Here is a 14,020-nt window from a genome sequence, read left to right on the forward strand (position 1 = left end):
AGTGGTGAGCAACCCTCCCACTCGGAGGCTTAGCTGCATTCCCATAACTCGCCTAAGTTTCAAAAATCCTACAGAGTGGTGAGAAACCCTCTCACTCGGAGGATTAGCTGCAGCCCAGTGCTTGCCTAAGTTTGAAAAACCCTACCGAGTGGTGAGCAACCCTCCCACTCGGAGGCTTAGCTGCAGTCCTGTCCTCGCCTAAGTTTGAAAAATCCTACCGAGTGGTGAGCAATCCTCCCACTCGGAGGCTTAGTTGCAGCCCAGTGCTCGCCTAAGTTTGAAAAACCTTACCGGGTGGTTGACGGGAACATCAAGACCATTGTTGAGTACCTTGCTGATGAGCTGATCAATGCTACTCAAGGATCACCCAATCGGTTGACAGGAACGTCAAGACCATTGATGAGTACCTTGCTGATGAGCTGATCAATGCTACTCAAGGATCACCCAATCGATTGACAGGAACGTCAAGACCATTGCTGAGTACCTTGCTGATGAGCTGATTAATGCTACTCAAGGATCACCCGATCGGGCGACTGGAACGTTAAGACCATTGCTGAGTGCCTTGCTGATGAGCTGATCAATGCTACTCAAGGATCGCCTGATCCGTCGACTGGAACGTCAAGACCATTGCTGAGTGCCTTGCTGATGAGCTGATCAATATTGCTCTAGAAGATGCATCAAGCAAACAGACAACAATTCGAGAGAAAAACAAATTTCGTTCAAAGACAGACGCAATATATGAGATGATAAATCCAAAGTTTCTTAACCGCAGGATAAAGTGCTCGGGCATCAGGCCCGAAGGAGTTTTAACAGTTAAAAATTCACTCGGCATTCCGAGGCAAATAAAAGTAAGGCATAATGTTTTTTAATCACTCGGCAGGGGAAGGGCTGGCCGGGTCGCAGAAGCTGTCGAGATCGTTTCTGTCGGCGATGCGAGTTGCTGCCTCGAGGAAGGTGTCCATGAAGTCCTGGAAGGAGTGCTTCTTAGTGTTTGCCACTTTGAGAGATGCCAGTTTGTCTTCCTTAGCCTCCTTGCAGTGCCCTCGGACCAAAGACAAAGCGACATCGGCACCACAACGGGCGGAAGATTTCTTCCACTCTTGCACTCGGCCTGGAATCTGATTTAGTTGAGTCATCAGGGACTCGAGGTCTTGAGACATTTCCGCCCGAGGCCAGAGTTCAGCATCCACTTGGGCCATCGCCTCCTTCAGCCGAGCAAGATAAGCAACCGCACCATCTAAGCGCGACTCCAATCGAAGCAGATTCATTGCGGTGTCATCTTTCACCGGACAGTTGATGGGGTCGAGACCCGTCTCCACCCGCCCATTGCAAAAAGTGATGAGTTAACGACAGGACAACAAAGTTCAATCGACAACAAATTAATCGTGGTCGACAGATCATACCTTCAAGCTTCAGAACAAGTTTGGCGGTGAGTTGCTCCAGATAGGACTCTAGCTTGTCGGTCTTGCTCTTGAGGCCGCCAACTTCAGTGGTCAGGTTTTCCTTGTCCTTCTTCAGCTGCTCGACTTCCCGATTACCATCCGAGATGGCAGTCTTCAGCTTCACGTTCTCCTCCTCCAATTTGCTGACCAAAGCCAGCTTCTGGTCCGCAAGCTTCATCTTCTCACGTGCTTCCTTCTGAGCGGCTGGCAGATCCAGATCCTTTTTCTCCAAAGCCTCCTTCATCCTCTCTAAAGAAACAACACTCTTCAGACGAGACTGAAGTTGGCAATTTTCACTATGCACATCTGCTTGTGTGAAATCACTCGGTTCAAAGAGACTGAAGGAAAAACTAGTGCGAAGTGTGAAGCTACAAAACAGACAAAATGGTCGAGTAATCACCTCCCATGATGGCCGTTTCTTGTTGGGAAGTCTTCAGATTCTTCTTCGCAAGTTCGAGGTCAAGTTCAACGTTGATATGCTTCTTCTTTAACTCGGTGAGCCGAGATCCAAGATCACAAGACCTCTGCAGCCAGAAAGACAGACATGCCAGTTGACAGATACAAGCAACAGTGAAGGAAAAGAATTACTCTAAGACTACTGCCGAATCAAATATTCAACAGTAGTCTCAGGGACTACACCCAGTGGGTGCACTTAGCGTGCCCCCACTAGATCAGATCAATACTCAGCATGAGTTTAAAAAAAAAGAGATACATCATTAGACCTCAGTCGACTGCCAGCAGCCAACCGTGGTCTCGGGGACTACACCCAGTGGGTGCACTCGACGTGCCCCCACTGATTCGAAAAGTGCAGAATTGAAGATTTCATGAGTTCTAAACGAAGGAACACCCAGTGGGTGATCAGATATAAAGCGACATTCAAAAGTTCAGTCGGAATTCCACTGACCTGAACATTGGTCTGAAGGGCAGTACTGGCGTTGTAAGCTATCTGACTGGCTTCATGCATCACTTTCACCTGCTCCATGCCAAGATTCACCTGGCGAAGAGCTTCCCTAGCGGCACCCGGCAAGTCGTCTGGAGTTTGATATGTAGCAAAGAGGGATGGATCCAGAGGGGTCGAAGTTATTGCCGTTTCGGATGAGTGGAGTTGCACCGGTGCAGCAGGTGTCTGTGCAGTCGTCCCCAAAGGACGATCAGTCGTCAACGGGTTAGCGAATGTGACGTTGCTATGGACTATCGCCTCAGGCGCCGGTGTCGACTGAGGGACCTGGACTTCAAGCTTCCTCCTGCTTGAGCCTCCACTATTCTTCCTCCTCTCCTGTAGAGGCACTTCTTCTTCTTCGTCATCAGGAAGCACAACGATATCTTGCGGAGCTACATAAGAAGAGAAGTATCAAATTTTTAGTCAATTGACCATCCACTCGACTAAACAGAACTTGGTCGAACGAACTTACCAGCTCGTGAAGTGGCATCTTCGTCTCTTGATGCCTTGTCAATGTCCATGTCAGTGGCAGTAGAGGTGGGGCTGGAGGGACACAAGAATTGGTCGGTCAGATCAAGAAAAACTTTAGTCGACTTACGGAAACACAAACAAGATACCCACCCTGAGGCAACGGGGACGTCCATCTTGATTCGCGACAATGTCTTCCAGGCTTTGGAGGGAGCAACTTTAGGCTACTTGGCCACCTTCTCCGTCGGCTCCGGAGTCGACATCCGAGTGCGCTTCTGAGTACTGGCACTCGGACCCACGCTTTTCCCGTGCCCGCCAGCCAGATCATGCTGCTGTTTGGATCAATGTTCGGAGCGCGGCGGCGAGTCAACTTCCTCCTCCTCATCCAACTCCTCGCTCTCCTCCTCCTCATCATCTCCCTAAGAATCCCACTCGCCACTATCTTCCACGCTGTCCTCCCCCTCCTGGGCCTGTTCCAAAGCTTGTTCACCATTGGGCATCGAATGCATCTCAGTGAACACCTGCAGAAAAAATTGGTCGAACGAGAGTCGGTCAATATCAAGTGCAGCCGGAGCATGAATGAGAAGCAGTCGGAACAAAAAGCATACCTTGTCGGGTGGGTTTACGCTGCTAAAGGGAACAACTCGCCTAGATCCTCTTGGATTGTCCTGATTTCCCGTGATGGTCCTCAGCCACAAAGCTACTGTTTCAGACGACACTTCTTCTGGATGGACCCGAGCGGTGTCGTCCGGTCCGGAATACAGCCACATCGGGTGATCGCGGGCCTGGAGAGGCTGGATGCGTTGACTGAGGAACACCTCCAACAGATCCAGACCCGTAACGCCATCATTAATAAGATGAACCACCCTATCCACCAACATCCTCGTGTCCATGGTCTCGTCAGCAGTCTCTTTCAGTGGAGCAGGAGTCTGGACTCGGTCAAACGAGAATTGCGGGAGGCCGGTCGACTGACCTGGAGCCGCGACATCCTGGCAATAGAACCAAGTCGACTGCCAGCCTCTAACGGAGTCAGGAAGAGTCATGGCCAGAAAGGCACTCCTATTCCTCTTTTGGATACCTAAACCCCCACACATCTGGATGACATGGGTTTTCAAGTCACTCGACTTCGCCTTTTTTACCGACTGGGAACGAATGGTGAAGATGTGTATGAAAAGACCCCAGTGCGGTCGACACCCCAAGAAGTTCTCGCACATCGACACGAAAGCAGCTAAATACGTGATGGTGTTGGGAGAAAAATGGTGGAGTTGAGCACCAAAAAAGTTTAGGAACCCCTAGAAGAAAGGATGCGAGGGAAGCGAAAAACCGCAGTCGACGTGGGTGGCGAGCAGAACGCACTCACCCGGTCAAGGCTGAGGACTCATCTCCCCATCCGGCAGCCTCACCGCTCCCTTGGCGATTAACCCCGACTCCGCCAGCTCGTCCAGGTCTGCCTGCCAAATCAAAGACCGGATCCAATCGCCCTGGATCCAGCCCGACGGCAGCCCCGCGCGCGATGACGACCTATGTTGCTGCTTCTTGCCCTTCGCCACCTCCTTCGTCTTCTTTGCATGCTCTAGCATCGGCGTCTTGTCCTTCACCATGGCGACGGGGCAGCGGCGTCAGAGCGGAAGAGTAAGGTGCGGCGGAGAAGCGGAGAGAGAAGAAGAAAGAGAAGATGTGCACAGTGCGGACGCCTCAGTCCGGTCACCTTATAAGGGATTGTTTCCGAGTGACTGACGCGTGGGACCAGGCGATCCCATCAAATCCCGCAACAGTCGCGCGCAGCGTACGTGGCGAAAAAGGCGGCACGGGAATTGAGGAATCACTGTTTATCCGCTCCGCCCACTTCGGCACTCCCCGTCCGGCGCGCTTCCCTGAAATTTCATATCCTGCGAAATCCGGGATACACTACAGACAATCGCGCCCACGATCCCGTTCTCCAACACAACACTCGGCACATGAGATCACCAGTTCACTCGACTGTCCACAGAATGGATTAAGGCGACTGAGTCGACACCGAAATAGTGACGCAGGCGTTCGGACTTGCAGAAAGCACTCGCGAGGTCCCGAAGCTCGGAACAGGTTCAATTTCAGCCTACTTTGCACTCGCACCTTAATCCATTCAGGTGCTACTGATGAGGATACAGACTTGGGGTAGGGTCATAGGATGACCTACACGTCCTACCCAAGGTCACTACCCCAGAAGATAAGAAGACCAAGAATCCACTCGACAACCTAATCACTCGACCATCATTCCCCACCGTCACTCGACCATATGGGGAATCACTCGACTATATTGAAGACCTGGAGTCGGAAGAACACACAACGGCCGGGCATTCACTCCTTAGCCTTCATGAGCCTTAAGAGTATTTAAGACTGTCGTTACCAGTAACGCCCTTACTTTATGTACATTAAGCCCCTTGTAATGGAGGTGGGCGGGGGTCCTGGCGCACTCTATATAAGCCACCCCCTCCTCTGGGACAAGGGTTCGCACCCCTTGTAATACAACACACATAATCCAATCTACTGCCTCCGGGCACCGAGACGTAGGGCTATTACTTCCTCCGAGAAGGGCCTGAACTCGTAAACCTCGTGTGTACATCTTCGCCATACCTAAGATCTTGCCTCTCCATACCTACCCCCTTTCTACTATCAAACTTAGAACCATGACAAAGAGTAAACGGTTGGCAATGTAAGAAGAACTTTTCTTGCGAATATCATCATTGATTGCTTTTAGAAACTCGTGTTCTTGCTCAAGGTTGAGCTTTTCAAAGCGTAACTTCTCATGAGTCCTTCAAAGTTCTCGATGATCTCCTAAGATAGTTTCATGAGCTAACTTAAGAGTTTTCAGTTCTTTAGTTAGGAGCTCAATCTTCTCCTTATCATTGTCATTCGTTTTATCTTGATTACCATGATTAATTGACATTTCATCATAGTATTCATCACTAGAGTTGTCAACAAGTAAATCATCATCACCTAACAAGTCATCTTCATCACTATTGAAATCAACATACTCGAGGTGTGATACCTTTGGGCCTTTAGCCATGAATCATCTTACAAGTCCTTCATTTGGCGAACCAAATATGTCGTAGGAGTTGGTTGACACAAGTGCTAGACCGGCAACACCTTCATCTGGAGTATATTCAGAGTCGGAGTGATAGCTTCTCTCGGAGTGATTGTTGGAGTCGGAGCCGGATACCCATTCACCAACATGAGCTTGATGTCTTCGTTTTGTGTAGCTCCTTGAAGACTTGTCCTTCCTTTCCGAATCCTTGCTTCTCCGCAATGTTCTTCGTTCATAATGATCATCTCTACTCCTTCTCTCTCTTGATGGTGATTCTTCTCTTCTACTTCTTCTTTTTGGAGAATCTTCTCTTCTTTTGTAGGGTGTCGTACACTCATTGGAATAGTGTCCGGGTGTTCCACAATTGTAGCAATTACGCTCACGACTAGAAGATCTCTTGTCATTGTAAGACCTTGACTTGGAACTTCTTTCCTTGCTTCTACTCTTGTAGAACTTGTTGAAGTTCTTCACCATTAGGCTCAATTCTTCATTGAAGGTTTGTTTCTCACTTGATGATGTGGGAGCTTCACATGAGGCTTTGTAAGCACCACTTGACTTGTTGTGGAGCTCCTCCTTATCCTTGAGTGACATCTCATGAGCAACAATTCTTCCAATGACTTCCGTTGGCTTGAGATCTTTGTAATTGGGCATCATTTGGATCAATGTGCACACGGTATCATATTTTCTGTCCAAACCTCTTAGGATCTTCTTGATGATGAATTTCTCGGTCATCTCTTCACTTCCTAAGCCGGCAATCTCATTTGTGATAAGAGCAAGCCTAGAGTACATTTCAGCGACGCCTTCACCATCCTTCATTTGGAACTTGTCAAGCTGACTTTGAAGCACATCCAACTTGGATTCCTTGACGGAGTCGGTACCTTCATGCATATCAATCAAAGTATCCCAAATTTCCTTTGCATTTCTCAAGACGGCTGATTTTGTTGAATTCTTCGGGGCACAATCCGTTGAAGAGGATATCACAAGCTTGAGCGTTGTATTGCAGCATTTTCAACTCTTCCGCGGTAGCTTCACGGTTCGGTTCTCTCCCATCAAAGAATTCACCTTGTAAGCCAATACACACAATAGCCCAAATGGCGGGGTTATGTCCAAGAATGTGCATTTTCATCTCATGCTTCCAACTAGCAGAATTAGTACCATCAAAGTAAGGACCTTTACGGTTGTAATTTCCCTCGCTAGACGCCATACTCTCCTAGGTTGTGAAACCAAGGCTATGACCACAAAAAGCTATGGAGATCAAAGCAAATGGAGGCCAAAGCTCTGATACCACTTGTAGGATCGAAAGTATGTCTAGAGGGGGTGAATAGACTACTTGACCAAATCTATCCTTTTCCCAATTTTAGTTCTTGGTAGATTTTAGCAATTTAGCACGGTTCAAGCAATCTTATCACAATTCAAGCAAGCATGCAAAGAGTATATGATCAGCGGAAAGTAAAGCATGCAACTTGCAAGAATTTAAAGGTAAGGGTTTGGAGAGTGCAAATGCAATAGGAGACACGGTTGTTTTTGTCGTGGTTCCGATAGGTGGTGCTATCGTACATCCACGTTGATGGAGACTTCAACCCATGACGGGTAACGGCTGCGCGAGTCCATGGAGGGCTCCACCCACGAAGGGTCCACGAAGAAGCAACCTTGTCTATCCCACCATGGCCGTCGCCCACGAAGGACTTGCCTCACTAGGGTAGATCTTCACGAAGTAGGCGATCTCCTTGCCCTTACAAACTCCTTGGTTCAACTCCACAATCTTGTCGGAGGCTCCCAAGTGACACCTAGCCAATCTAGAAGACACCACTCTCCAAGAAGTAACAAATGGTGTGTTGATGATGAACTCCTTGCTCTTGTGCTTCAAATGATAGTCTCCCCAACACTCAACTCTCTCTCACAGGATTTGGATTTTGTGGAAAGAAGATTTGAGTGGAAAGCAACTTGGGGAAGGCTAGAGATCAACATTCATATGGTAGGAATGGAATATCTTGGCCTCAACACAAGTGTAGGTGGTTCTCTCTCAGAAAATGTATGTTGGAAGTGTAGGCATGTTCTGATGGCTCTCTCCATGAATGAACAGTGGGTGGAGGGGTATATATAGCCTCCATACAAAATCTAACCGTTACACACAACTTACCAATCTCGATGGGACTGAATTGAGAAACTCGGTCGGACCGATTCAGCAAATGATGTGACCGTTAGGATTTTGGTGGGACCGACATGCAATTCGGTAGGACCGATATGATTAGGGTTAGGGCATAACGTAATATCGGTGAGACCGATTACACAAACTCGGTGAGACCGATTTTGGTAATGGACACACAGAGGGACCGATTCGCTCATCTTGGTAGGACTGAAACATTACGAAAAGGAAACCGAGAGTTTGCATTGTAATCTCGGTGGGACCGATCGCTCATCTCGGTTTGAACAAAACGTTACGAAGGGAAACAGATAGATTACAATCCCACCCGGTGAGAACAATATCCCTATCGGTGAAACCGATTTGCCTAGGGTTTGTGGCAGTGGCTATGACATCTGAACTCGGTGGCGCCGGATAGGAAGAATCGGTAGGGCCGAGTTTGACTTATGGTTTAGGTCATATGTGGATGTGAGAAAGTAGTTGAGGGCTTTAGAGCATGTCACTAAGCATTTTGAGCAAGAAAGACATTAGGCAACACCTCATCCCTCCTTGATAGTATTGGCTTTTCCTATAGACTCAATGTGATCTTGGATCACTAAAATAGAAAATGTAGAGTCTTGAGCTTTGAGCTTGAGCCAATCCTTTTGTCCTTAGCATTTTGAGGGATCCACTTTTCTCATCCATGCCATGCCAATCATTGAGCTTTCCTGAAACATTTATCTTGAAGTAGCATTAGCTCAATGAGATATATGTTGATAGGAATTACCAAAACTACCCAGGGATAGTTGCACTTTCAGCCCTCCGCCCGCCAGAGCTGTGAGGAGCCAGCAAGGCTAGCCAGACCCACAGACGACCTTGAGCAGCTCCTCCACAGCACGCCCACACCTCCCTGCCAGATCTTGGTCACCACCAAGCGCCCGCAGCACAGTCAGTCTGCCAGTCGCCAAGACAAACAAAAGGAATGGCCGCGACCTCCAGCCCACGGCAACACAGCCAGTGCCACTCAGCTCCAAATCATCTGGGTCACCGCCGCCAGATATCACGGCCACAGACCAGACCGAAGCGTCCCACCAGAAAATCCCGCATAGCCGTTGCAATCCAGCCATCCGCCCACGTTGTTGATGTGCCTGCATGACTGGTCGCCACCGCGCCCCACTCGAGTGTTGTGCCCCCATCTCAATGCTACACCCCGCAATGCGCACACCAGCGGGAGGGGAGAAATGCCCTGTCGCCGCTTCACTAACCGGGCTTTGTCCAGCGGCAGAGGGGAGGGAGGGCGAGCAGGGGAGAGGTGAGGCGGGAAGGGAGGCTGCGCATGCTAGTGTTCACCACCTGCTAGGCGAGACGTGGGGGCATTTTGGGAGGTTTTGATTGGAATATACTCTAGTAGATAATATTTCGTTTTGCTTGATTCTCAAAATTATGTGTTTTTCCAATGTAGCTTTCAGTGCGGGTTTTCGGTTGTCATTTTAAGATTAGTTAGCTGGCTAGCTAGGGGTCATGTGATTGGTTGTGATAATTGATCGCATGATTACTCAAAATAATTTCTTGAGATGAGATGCCGCTCTACAAATAGCCAATGGCGCCTCGTCAGAATGCCCACATGTGTCGTATGAATGGTAGTTTGCAATCTAACTCAGTGTTGTGCTTGTCCGCTGACGCGTTCGCTAGTCCACCCCAGGCATAAACTGGAGGAGGAAAAATCATGGAAAGCATTGTGGAGGGTCAAGGCTCCCAACAAGATGAAAATTGTGCTATGGCGTTTGGCTCATGATTGTCTTCCCTCGGGCGAGTAGCTTCGTCATCGCCATGTACCGACTCGGACGGATTGCTGCTTCTGTGGCAGGCAAAGAGTATGGAGCATGCACTGCTATTCTGTTCTCATGCTCGCGCAATATGGGAGGCGATTAAGGAGACTTTTGGAATCAAACTCCGTCGGTCGTCCTTTACATCACCTAAGCAGTGTCTATTTGATTATCTATCCAGATGCTCCGATCAGGAAGCAACGGTCATGAATGACGATTTTGGCATATCTGGGAGGCTCGCAACACTGCGAGAAATGAACCGGAAGCCCCACACTCGAAGCGCACAGCAGCTAGGACCCAGGCTTATATTGAGTTGATCATCCAACACCTATACAAACTTGTACCTGCACATAGGCATGAGACCTCTACCCTGAACCCTCTCTGGTCCCCGCCGCCGGTAGGTGAGCTGGTTGTTCTCTCTAATGCTGTTGTTTCTAAAGATTTGAATGAAAGCCGGAGTGGGTGTTGTGATTATGGATCATTTGGCTCAGTGTGTGGCTGCTTGCTCTGAATATTTGAAGGGTATTCTGAATCCTAAAGTAGCTGAAGCCATGGCGCTTCATCGGGCGGCCAGGTTTGTGAGAGAGGAAGGCCTTGCTGATGTGGTCTTCAAGTCAGACTACCTCTCAGTAGTACAACGTTTGTCATCTCCGACCAAGGATCATTCTGCTATTGGATCCATTGTGAATGATATCAAAGTGGTGGCAAGAGACCTTCCTGATGCGTCGTTCATGCATGTTCGTCGGCACCTCAATGTCTTGGCTCATGTTTTAGCTAGATTAAGTTTGAACTCTACTAGTCTTTCTATTTTTCATTCTGCTCCAGATTGCATCCGGGAGACTCTTTGTAAATTTGTTGCTTGATCAATAAAGGCCGACGTTCTCCCAAACCAGTAATGGATAACTCACAAGATAAAAGTAATGAAACAGAAAGTTCACACGCTTGGTGAAGAAGCAAATCCAACAATTAGAAGTCAACGAGATCACCATGGAATTCCAGGAAACATAATGACCAATACTAGAATAAAATTAGGTTGATAACAAAAATTCAAAAACCATTCAAGAATGCATAAAATGATCATTCAGGAACCATCAATAACATAAAAGTACTCTAAAACAACTACAATAGTCTGATTCCTGAATAAATGACCGATCTGGCTCCTCGGGCAATTCATGTGTGGTTGTTTTCAGACAAATTCTAGTTATGGTGACACAAACCATATATATGAGAGTTAGTTATCCACAGAATCGAACTAGATCACATGGAAATGGTACTCAGACAATGACAACAGTAACTCACTCATTTTTGTGTCCACATAAATAGCTAGATGAATGTTTAGTCAAGTACTCCCTCTGTCCCAGCAAAAGTGTACTTCCAGCATTTTTTGGAGGTTCAAAGTTTTTCAAGTCTGACCAAGTTTATATGAAAATTGACCAATATTTATATACAATGAACATACATATTATGATGAATCTAATGATACTAATTTGATGGTTTAAATTTTGGTAAATTTTTGTAATTTTTTTGTACAAATTTGGTCAAACTTTAAAAAGCTTGACTCTCCAAGAAAGTTGGAAGTACACTTTTTCTGGGCGGAGGGAGCATACAGCAGAAATTGCAAAAATCGCAAAAATCTCTAGCGGACAATGAAGAACAGGTGAATTGCACCACATGAAATAGACGAAAATGGCATTCTGAAATGTCGACAGTTCAAACTGACAATGTCAACTTTGTCCATCAAATGCATCAACAATTATTGGCAATGACTCTGATTTTATGAATACAGCCGTAGTGCGAAATAAGTGAAGATGTCTAGGTTACAGACTAGGTTCAGAAGAGCAGAAATTTTCCATATAAAGTATCTCTTACCAGATCAGTCCCTGAAATCGAGAGGAACCTCAAAACTGCAGTTCCAATAAATAAAGACCTCAGGACAAAGCTCGAACACTGAAAGCAAGGGTTGACAAAGGACCTTCAAAATGCTGAAAAGCAGTATCATATAAGCCTTGATGAAAGTTCCTAAATTCCAGTGTAAACCACCTTGTATACAAATAGATGGGCCATCTACTTTCCGTTCTTAAAAGAAGTTAAATATAAGATGGACACTATGTGTAAGCTTGACTTAAGCAAAACTACTTACTGTCATCTTCCTTTTTGTATGTAATACAAAGGAGAGTGGTACTGGATAAAATGCTACTGTACAACCAACAAATTTTAAAATTATATGCACCCAACACAGCAAAAGCTATGCACAACAATAACCCAAAATGTCATATTAACAGCTGAACATGGCATCGAGCAAAAAATTCATCCATCCAAAAGTATCACATGTGGTAGTTTGCTAAATCTTTAACAGTGACAAAAGCTAGATGCACATTAATAATCCTAGTGGGAGGACATTCGATTATCACAGGAAACAAACCAAGAGATGAACTTACCAAAATAACAACCTCGAAAAATAAACAATATCTCAATATACAGGTAGAAAAAATTCTGCATCAATTATTCATTCTAGGGCAATAACAACCGAGTTGCATGTTGAAATGTGGAAAATCACATTCAGAAACATCATCAGAAACTTTGTTCTTTATCAAGTAATTCTACAACAATGCTCGCAAGACACATTTGAAGACTACCTACACTAGCAGGAAAAATTATCACATGAAACTTCCAAGCTATAGATGATCTCCTAACGTGGTCTTGCCATCCGGTTCATTTCCAGTAGTGGTGTAAGAGACATAGAACTCTTCCAGTTCCCTCTTGAAGTTGCGTATAGAGTGGTCGCTTGACAAAGTCTACGCAAATGCTCACGGTGCCAAATTCGTACACTGGCCTGCCGTTATAGAATTTGTTAACTCTAGGCATAAACAACAAACCTTGGTCAGCCGCATGTGCCTGAATAGAATCCTTGAAGCTCATATCTCCCATGGCTGCTCCTGGTACAACATGGTAAGGTGGGTACTGCGATGCTTGTTGTGTTGCATCATATTGCTGCTTCTCTGTCAATAAGCCAACATTCTCCCTAGCTCCTGGATGCACCAACTCATGTCCTTCAGCATCTTGGTTCATCATCTCAAGACCAACCGTTAGAAGCATCCGTATGCGTTCATTGGCAAGTAACTCTGGTGGGAAAAGGCCCCTCCAACCCTTGTACCAATTCATTATCTCATTGAAATCAGGATTTGGCGAGCTCAACCAATGGTACTGTAAGTGCATCTAGTGCCACCCCTAGTTGGTTTTGGAGTATTGACGATAAACTTGGTTGAGTGACTAATGTGTTTGTGAGAATTGCAGGAAAACATAAGTAGTAGTCCCATATTGATTCAGTTTACCTACCAGAGATGACCCCTAAAAATGTGTGAAGACATTGAAGACAATGGTGGTCTGTGAAGATATTCACATTGAATACTATGACATGAGAAGACATCGCATGAAGATTATGGAGTGCGAAGACATAGTTGTTTCGTAGTTTCCTTTTCTTCTTTGTTGGGTCATAGGAACCACCGTACTATTAAGTGGGGTCCAAGTGAACAAAGTCAGAGTGACTGAGGTGATGCTCAACCAAATCCTATGTCTTCGAGCAAAGACAATGAGAGCAAATCTTATCTAGAGCTGGATGAGTCATCTTTACTTGTAGCCCAAGTCAAGCCGTCGCGTGTGTTTGAAATCTGACCACTGAACACGTATCAGTTCCTTAGTGACCCAGGGTCATTTTGGACTAATCAGGTCGGGTTGCCTCCTGTCTATAAATAGCCCACCCCCTACACCATAAATTGGTGGCTGCTTAGAGTAAGTGCACGACTTTTGTCATTTGAGAGCAACCCACCTCCGAAGCTTTTGAGAGAGTAATCCTTGCGAGGACAAAGCCTAAAACACCCAGAGCCAAAGAGTGTTAGGCATCACTGAAGTCTTTCTGTCCGGGTGATATGAAGACTTATTACACTTGAGGACTGTGAATCCTCCAGCCGGTTAGGCGTCGCGTTCTGAGCATCCAAGAGTCATTGTGGATTGCCGATGAACTTAGTCTGTGAAGGTTTGGAAGTCTCCCTTGAAGACTTACCAGAGTGATTGGGCGAGGACTAAGTGTCCTTAGCTCAAGGGGAATAAGGTGAAGACGCGGTCTTCTGAGTTGACCTCAGCCTCCCTAACCAGACGTAC

At 46.6% G+C, this 14,020-nt stretch overlaps 1 pseudogene; it reads right to left on the minus strand.

Moving 5' to 3' along the window:
* Positions 1-12,551: 12,551 nt before the first annotated feature.
* Positions 12,552-14,020, minus strand: part of LOC119360751 — a 63,678-nt pseudogene continuing 62,209 nt past the window's right edge.

This window comes from Triticum dicoccoides, chromosome 2B (genome assembly GCF_002162155.2).
Source record: "Triticum dicoccoides isolate Atlit2015 ecotype Zavitan chromosome 2B, WEW_v2.0, whole genome shotgun sequence".
NCBI lineage: Eukaryota > Viridiplantae > Streptophyta > Magnoliopsida > Poales > Poaceae > Triticum > Triticum dicoccoides.